Source organism: Marmota marmota, unplaced genomic scaffold (assembly GCF_001458135.2).
Source record: "Marmota marmota marmota unplaced genomic scaffold, marMar, whole genome shotgun sequence".
In the NCBI taxonomy this organism is placed as follows: Eukaryota; Metazoa; Chordata; class Mammalia; order Rodentia; family Sciuridae; genus Marmota; species Marmota marmota.
Window position 1 is genome coordinate 49,912,645 of NW_025999853.1, and position 9,594 is coordinate 49,922,238.

The following is a 9,594-nucleotide window of genomic DNA, read 5'->3' on the forward strand; positions in this document are numbered from 1 at the left end:
GGGTAACAGCAGGAAGCAGGTGACCCTGGGTGTCCTCACAGCTCCCTGGGGACCTGGATCACAGCCTCGGACGGTAACCCCTCATGGCTTCAGGACCAGGCCAGAGATTGCTGTGGAAGAAGGGAAGTGGCAGACAAAAGGTGTTTGGGTCACAGGTGTCTCAGTACAAAGTCCCCAGGTCCCGGGTTATTAATGGTTCTCTCTCTTTTTTTTAAATAGGTTTTTAAAAATATTTTTTTAATTTTAGTTGTACACGTTTATTTTGTTTATTTATTTTTATATGGTGTTGAGGTTTAAACCCAGGGCCTTGTGCATGCTAGGTGAGCGCTCTACCGCTGAGCCACAACCCCAGCCCCAATGGTTCTCTTTTGGATGAAGCCTCCTCAGCATCTTGGGAGCAGCTCTCCATTGTGTATTGAAGGCTGCACACCACCTGCATAGTGACCAAAGGAAGGTATTTTTTGTTTTTGTACTGGGGATTGAACTGGGGATTAAGCTACATCCCCAGACTTTTTTATTTTTAATTTTGAAATAGAGTGTCACTAAGTTGTCCTGGCAATCCTCCTGCCTTAGTCTTCTGAGTAGCTTAGGTGTGTGCCACTGATCTGGCCCCAAAGAAGCATTGTTAAGTTAGGTTCATGTAGCTATCGAACAATCTGAAAGTGTATTCTTAGTTATTTTACCTTTTTATTATTATAAATGAGGGACTCTTCTTCATTTTTTGGGATTCCCAGGTACAAAATGATATGTGGAAACAATGATAATTTAATTCTTTTCAATTTTGTTTTTCTCTTGCTTAAGGTCAACAATATCAAATAGTGAGATGGACACTAAATTCCTTTTCTTCCTGAAATTAATGGGAATGTCTCTAATAATTTCTCACAGGTAGTCGTTTATCTGTATTTTTCAAGCCTCTTACCCAACTTTTTAAAAATTTATTTACTTTTTAGTTTTAGGTGGACACAGTATCTTTATTTTACATTTATGTGGTGCTGAGGATCGAACCCAGCACCCCATGCATGCTAGGTGAGCACTCTACCACTGGACTACACCCTCACCCCTTTTCATTTTATTTTGCAACAGAGTCACATTAAGTTACCCAAGGTGGCCTCTGACTTGTGATTCTCACTATTTTTAGGTTTCCAAGTACCTGAAATTACGGGTGTGCATCACTATGTCTGGCTACATTATATTTCTTTTCTTTTTTAAAGAGAGAGAGAGAGAGAATTTTTTAATATTTATTTTTTAGTTTGTTTTCGGCGGACACAACATCTTTGTTTGTATGTGGTGCTGAGGATCAAACCCGGGCCGCACGCATGCCAGGCGAGCGCGCTACCGCTTGAGCCATATCCCCAGCCCGCTACATTATATTTCTTATGTTTGAAGCCATAAGAGTGGTCTCTGGGTGATTGGACCTTGACTAGTATGCCCATTAATAATGATGTAAGCCAGGTGTGGTGTTGCATGTCTGTAATCACAGCAACTCCAGGAAGCTGAGGCAGGAGGTTCACAAGTTGGAGGTCAGCCTCAGTGACTTGGAAAGACCTTGTCTCAAAATTAAAAGGACTGGGGATATAACTCAGTGGTAGAGTTACCCAGGGTCAATCCCCAGTACTGCAAAACAAAACAACAACAAAAGATACCCCCTAACACCTCCAAAACCCACAAACACACACCAAAACCAAACCAAACCAAACCAAACACCAACTCCAAAAACAAAATAAAACAAAACAAAACAGATGTAGCCTTTGGAGTTGAGATAAGAATATTTAAATTGTGTTAAGTTAGTATTGAGATGAATGTTTCATATCAGATTGCCTGTGTTCAAACCTCTTAAAACTCTTCTTCCACCTTTACTCTCAATAAGTGAATTTGTCTCATCCTTTATTTGTTCCCATCTAGGGGTGCTGGGTTCATTGTCTCTGTTTAAAAAAGAAATTTGAAGAACAGGACACAGAGATAGCAAGCAAGAAGTAGGTTTATTGCAAAGGTGATAGAGATACAGAGAGAAACTCTCCGAAGAAAAGAGGTCCCAGAGCTGGGAATTCGGTGGGGGAGTTTTGGTCTGTTCTTTTTATGGTCTCTGGAATCTCCTCCTTTCCTTCTCTCCTTCCCATCCATACTCTTCTCACTATTATTGATTGGTGCCCCCTCTGTCCACACATCTTAGTTTTTCTATTGAATCCCCCGCTTAGGAGCATGAGTACAGAAGTGTCTGTCTGATTGGGTCCTCCACTTGTGTGCACGAGCACTTTTGTCAAGCAGGAAGTTGACCTCATCAGAAGACCCTCTCCATGCTCCTTTGTTCTGGCCCTGCCCCTGACTTCCTCACTATCTAGCCCTTATTGCCTAAGCCCTTCTATATCTCCCTCATCATGATAGGAGCTGTCAGATTTAAACTTTTTTATTTTCTAAGACTTATCTATAGTGGGTAGGGTTGAGGCTCAGTGGTAGAGCACTTGCCTAGCACGTGCAAGACAGTTCGATTTTCATCTCCACATAAAAATAAATAAAAAATAAAGGTATCGTGGTCATCTACAACTAAAAAAAATGGGAGTGGGGAGAGATGATGGCGGATTAGCAGGAAGTGGCTTTTCTCACAACTCTGTGACTTAGTATTCAAACAGTAAGAAAACTACTTCTCTGTGAGGTAAGTGAAAAAAAAAAGCACTCTACTGATACTCAGTATTGGACAGAGAGCCTCGAAGACTAGGAAATTTTGGGTACATCAGATAAGGCTAAGGCTCTTGGTGGAAGTGGGTAAAATTGATACACAAGTTTGAAAATGATCCTAAAGTGCTGGAAAAGTCTTGGTGTGGGGAGTCCTAGGATGGAAGGGGCAGCCTGCTGTGGGCCGACCCAGAGGCTATTTGGCTCATTAAACTGGGTACACCAAAGTTAGGTCTGCCATATGTGCACAGGGAGCCCAAGCAAGAGATATTTTGGTACATCCTTGTGACAGTGGTTCTAATTCAGACTGGGAACTTAGGTTCATGAGTTTGAGGCTGGGTCCAATACATGAATCAAGCAGATGCCAACTGCAAGATCTAAACTAAGCCTAGAAAATCAGGAGAATTTCTGGCATGCAGAATTTCTGGCACGGAAACCATTTTGGCTGGCGGCAATACAGATCAGAAAGGCCAGAGAAAGCCTGCCCTCCGTCCGGCTCCCTTGAATCTGGCAGCGGGCAGAACCAGCCGAAGGGAGAATTTGAATGTGTCGGAGTGACTGAGATCAGTGCTTGGAAACCAGTCCTGGAGAGGCCCAAAAGATCAGTATCTCCAAAGACCAGAACTGGGGAAGAACCCACTCCCCCGTCCCATGAGTGGTGGCCTGGGGAGAGTAGTGGGATATTGATTTATTAATGCCCATGCAGTAAAACACCTGGGGCAATACCAGACCTAAGCTCTGCCCTGGGAGCTTCACTTGCAGGAACTCATCTCACAGAACCCAGCAGTAACAATATCCTGGAAGTGATCCAAAAGTACCTTCCATAGGTCCTCACACCATTCTGCTGAAAAGGGAGGATGAGAGATGGAAAGGCAGTTTAGCACAGACAGCTGGCAAATACTCTCATTGACTATTCTGTTATTTTGTTTTTGTTTTGTTTTTGAATGTGTACTGATTGATACATAATGGATGTTTATACATCTGTATACATACATATTTGTTTCTGCTTTTTCTTTAAATTTTTTAGTTGTAGATGGACACAATACCTTTGTTTTGTTTATTTATTTTTATGTGGTGGGGAGGATCGAACCCATGTTAGGTGAGCACTCTACCACTGAGAGCCTCACACATGTTAGGCGAATGCTCTACCACTGAGCCCCAGCCCCAGCCACTGTTTCTGCTTTTTCACTTTTAGCGTTTCTTTGAGGGTAGTAATTGTTCTGTGCTCTATTTTTTGAGGGTTAGGGTTTTTGTTTTGGATTGATTTTTCTATTGTTTGTTTCACAACTCCATTTCCCTCTGTTTCTGTTTCTCTCTCTCTCTTTTTTTACTAACAGCCAAACTGTTTTTTTTTCACTCTTCTGTTAATTCTTTTACTTCTATTCTTCTTTTTATTCTCCCCCCTTATAAACACAACTACATAGCTTCTGCATTTGCCTTGTTCATCTCTTGAATCTAAAAACCCTTTTCTGCCCCCATCTCTTCTTTCCTCTTAATGAACTCTATCTTTAACCGGATATTTATACAGATTCATATCTGTTTATTATTTCTCACATCTAGCACTTTTTTAAAGACAGTTATTTTTTATGGATAAGTATTTTGAGGACTAAGATGTTTGATTAGTATATAACAATTTTGTTCTTGTGTTATTTTATTTATTTTTATAAATTTTTATCTTGTACATTTTTTTCTCACTTATATGTTTTCCTCAACTCTCTTTCTCTCTTTTCTTCTTCTAACAGCCAATTTCTACTGATCTCTCACTTTTCCTTTAATTTTTTTACTTCTCTTTTCTCTCCTCTTCCCTCATAATCATCACATCCTACATCACATCTCTTCTAACCCTATTCACTGCTGAAATTGTAAACCCTTTTATAAACTTACTGTTTTTACTGTGGGCAATAACTGACCATATCATTTCTCATTATTGTGACAATCAACATTGTAGATTTCATAGCAAGAATTGTTTGTTTTAATATTGTAAATAATTTGCTTTGGTTGTTGTTATTATCTGTCTCCCTCCAATGACTGAATGTACTTACTTCTAAGGAGCACATGGATCCTTCTCTAAAATAGACCATATCTTAGGCTACAATAGACCATCTCTTAGCAAATACAGAAAAAATAGAGATAATACCTTTTATTTTATAAGATTATAATAGAATGAAATTAGAAAGCAATTAAAAAATAAAAAATAGAAGCTACTCTACCATTTGGAGACTAAATAATATGCCATTGAATGAAATATAAATGAGAATAGTGACACAACATATCAAAGACCCTGGGACACTAGGAAGGTGGTTCTAAGTTCATTGCACAGAGCTCATTTATTAAAAGAATAGAAAGTCACCAAATAAATAACTAACTTTACATCTTAAATTCATAGAAAAAGAAGAACAAATCAACACCAAAAGCAGTAGAGACAGGAAATAATTGAAAATCAGGCTGAAATTAATGAAATTAAAACAAAAAATTAAAAAAAAAATCAATGGAACAAAAAGTTGGTTCCTGAAAGAATAAACAAAATTTATAAACACTTAGCCAAGCTAGTAAAGAAAGAGAAAGAGAGAACTCAAATTACTAAAATTCATGATGAAAAAGGAAATACTATGATGGACACTATTGAAATACAGACGATAATCTATACTCCAATGAAACAGAAAATCATGAAGACATCCGAAAATTTCTAGAGACACATGACCTACACAAATTGAATCAGGAGGACATAAAAATTTAAATAGATCAATTTCAAGCAGTGAAATTGAAGATAACATCAAAAGCCAACCAACAAAGAACAGCCCAGGACCAGATGGATTCTTAGCTGAGTTTTATCAGACTTCAAAGAAGAACTTATATCAATACATCTTAAATTATTCCATGAAATAGAAAAGGAGAGAACCCTTTCAAACTCATTCTATAAAGCTAGTATCACTGATACCAAAACCAGAAAAAGACACATCAAGGAAGGAAAACTTCAGACCAATATCCCTGATGAACAGATGCAAAAATTCTTAATAAAATACTGGCAAATTGCATTCAAAAATATATTAAAAAGATAGTGCACCATGATCAAGTGGGGTTCATTTCAGGGATGCAAGATTGGTTCAACATATGGAATCAATAAAGTAATTCATCATATCAAAATAGACTTAAAGACAAGAATCACATGGTTATTTTAATAGATGTAGAAAAAACCTTTGACAAAACTCAGCAACCATTCATGCTCAAAACACTAGAAAAACTAGGGATAGTAGGAACTTACCTCAACATTGTAAAAGCTATTTGTGATAAACCCAATGCCAAATTCATTCTAAAAGGAGAAAAATTGAAGCATTCCCTTTGAAAACTGGAAGAAGACAGGGATGCCCTCTATCAGCACTTCTATTCAACATAGTCCTTGAAACCCTAGCCAGAGTGATTAGATAAAAGAAAGACATTAAAGGGATACAAATAAGATACAAAATATCCCTATTTGCTGATGACATGATATTATATTTAGAAGACCCAAAATACTTCACCAGAAAGCTTCTAGAACTCATAAATGAATTCAGCAATGTAGCAGGATAAAAATTAAGACGCATAAATCAAATGCATTCCTAAATATTACTGATGAATCAACTGAAATAGACATGAGGAAAACTATCCCATTCACAACAGCCTCAAAAAAATCAAAATACTTGGGAATCAATCTAATAAAAGAGGTGAAAGACCTCTATAATGAAAACTGAAGAACACTAAAGAACAAAACTGAAGAAGACCTTAGACGGTGGAAAGATCTCCCATGTTCTAGGACAGACAGAGTTAATATTGTCAAAATGTCCATACTACCAAAAGTGCTATATGGATTTAATGCAATTCCTATTAAAATTTCAATGATGTTTTTCATAGAAATAGAAAAAGCAGTCATGAAATTCATTTGGAAAAATAAAAGGCCCAGAATAGCCAAAGCAATTCTTAGCAAGAAAAGTGATACAGGAGGCATCACAATGCCAGACTTTAAATAACACTACAGAACTATAACAAAAACAGTGTGGTATTGGCACAAAACCAGACATGAAGATCAATGGAATAGAATAGAAGACACAGAGACAGATCCACATAAATACAGTTATCTCATACTAGACAAAGGTGCCAAAAACATACATTGGAGAAAAGATAGCCTCTTCAACAAATGGTGCTGGGAAAAATTGAAATTCATATGTAGTAGAATGAAATTGAATCCCTATCTCTCATTCTGCACAAAACTCAACTCAAAGTGAATTAAGGATCTAGGCATTAGACCAGAGACCCTGGGCCTACTAGAAGAAAAGTAGGCCCAACCCTCTATCATGTCAGCTTAGGAATTGACTTCCTCAACAAGACTCCTAAAGTACAAGAAGTAAAATCAAGAGTCAGTAAATGGGATGGTATCAAACTAAAGTGTTTCTTCACAGCAAAGGAAACAATTAAGAACGTGAATAGAGAGCCTACAGAATGGGAGAAAATCTTTGCCACCTGCACTTCAGATAGAGCATTAAGCTCCAGGATATACAAAGAACCCAAAAACCTTAACACCAAAACCAAAAACAAACAGAAAACTACACTCCACCAAAACCCTCCCAAACCAAAAGAAACCTCAAATACAGATAACCCTTCAATAAATGGGCAGCGGAACTGAACAGGCACTTCATAGAAGAAAAAATACAAATGGTCAACAAATATATGAAAAAATGTTCAACATCCCTAGCACTTAAAAAAAAAGCAAATTAAAACTCCACTGAGATTCCATCTCACTTCAGTCAGAATGGCAATCATCAAGAATACAAGTAATGATAAATGTTGGTGAGTATGTGGGGGAAAATCCATTGCTGGTGGGACTGCAAATTGGTGCAGCCACTCTGGAAAGCAGTATGGAGATTCCTTAGAAAACTTGGAATGGAACCACCATTTGACCCAGCCATCCCTCTTCTTGGTCTATATCCAAAGGACTTAAAAACAGCATACTACAGTGATGCAGCCATATCACAATAGCTAAGCTTTGGAACCAACCTAGGTGCCCTTCAACAGATGAATGGATAAAGAAATGTGGTATATATACACAATGGACTATTACTCAGAATTAAAAGAGAATAAAATTATGGCATTTGTAGGTAAATGGATGGAGTCGGAGAATATCATGCTAAGTGAAGTAAGCCAATCCCCCAAAACCAAAAGCCGAATGTTCTCTCTTATATGTGGGTGCTAACCCACAAAAAGGGAGGGGGAAGAATAAAAATTCATTGGATTATACAAAGGAGAATAAAGGGAAGGTGGGATGGGATTTGGAAAGACAGAGGAATGAATTGGACATAACTTTCCTATGCTCATATATGAATACACTATCAGTGAAATTTCACATCATATACAACCACAAGAATGGAATCCTTATTAGAATAAGTTATATTCCATGTATGTATAGTAGGTCAACAATACATTCTACTCTTATGTATATCTAAAAAGAACAAATAAAAAAGTAAATAAAAAAGACTTACCTATAAATTATTTTCATTTTCTCCTATCCCCTCTTGTGACAATAGAGGGTCTGTTGTTGTTAATCTGTTTTTGTCTATTTTATCGCCCGTTACCTTAAGTTTCCTTACTGTCATTTAAAAAATTTTATCTTACTGAAGAGCTTTATTGAGGTATAAATCATCTACAATAAAATCCACCCATTTAAATTGTGCAATTCAGTGGTTTTCAGATGTTCACAGAGTTGTGCAATCATTACTATAATCAATTTTAGACCATTTTTTTATTGCCCCTAAAAGAGCCAGTCACTCTGCTTTCCTTTTAGCACCCCCACCAACTTCCAGGCTACTTTGTGTCTCTGCCCTTATTTACTTATCCTACATATTTCACATAATTGGAATCACAATATATGTGGCCTTTGTGACCAGCTTCTTTCATTCCACACAGTGCTCCCAAGGTTCACCTGTGTTGCAGCCTGTATCAATACTCTTTCTTTGAATCCTTTTATTCTCAAGTTAAGTTCCATTGTGTAGCTATGCCTTACTAAGTCAACCCATTCACCTCTTGAGTTGTTTCTACTTTTTGGGTATTATGAATAACGCTGCTGTGAATTCTTAGTTTTATCTGTTCTTTCTCCTGAATCATTAATCTCTGACTCTTTGTAAGTCTTTCAGCCTATTAATATGCTCAAATGTATTTTAGGTTATAAAATTGACCTTCTCTTGACTCCACACCTCACTGTAACTACCGCCCCCCCCATAGATCTATTTCAAAGTCATGCTTCTCGAGTCCTCTGTTCATGTTATCTTGATTCCCTCCCATTCACTCCCTTTCCCCCTCCAATCCATCACTGTATTTTTTAAAAGTTTGTCTGCTGATTTATTTCGCGTCTTTAGAGATGATATCCCACACCACAATAACTTACATGCACATGCACACACATGACTTCATTTACCTTAGTTCCTTTTGCATCACAGGAACAAAGCCATCCTTAGCAGTCCTCACATTGCTGGTTATATTCATTAGACGTGGTTTATTTCAGAAGTCCCAAAAGGCTGGGCCCTTAGCCAGAGAAGTAAGAGTCCTTGAGTCAATCGCTATAACCTGAGATGCATGCAGACACCACTTTTCAGAGACCAATCTTTTAAAATTCATTTTTATTGGTACATTATAATTATACATAATTTTGGGGTGGGATGGGGTGGTGGCACATGTCTGTAATCACAGCTGCTTGGGAAGCTGAGGCAGGAGGATCCCAGATTCAAGGCAAGCCTGGACAACTTTGCAAGACCCTGTCTCAAAATGCAAAACAAAAAGGGCTGTGGTATAGCTCAGTATATATATGCGTAACATTGGGATTCATTGTAGCATATTCATGCATGCACATATTGTAATTTAAACAATTTAATTTCCCGGTACCTTCTCTTTCTTTCCCTG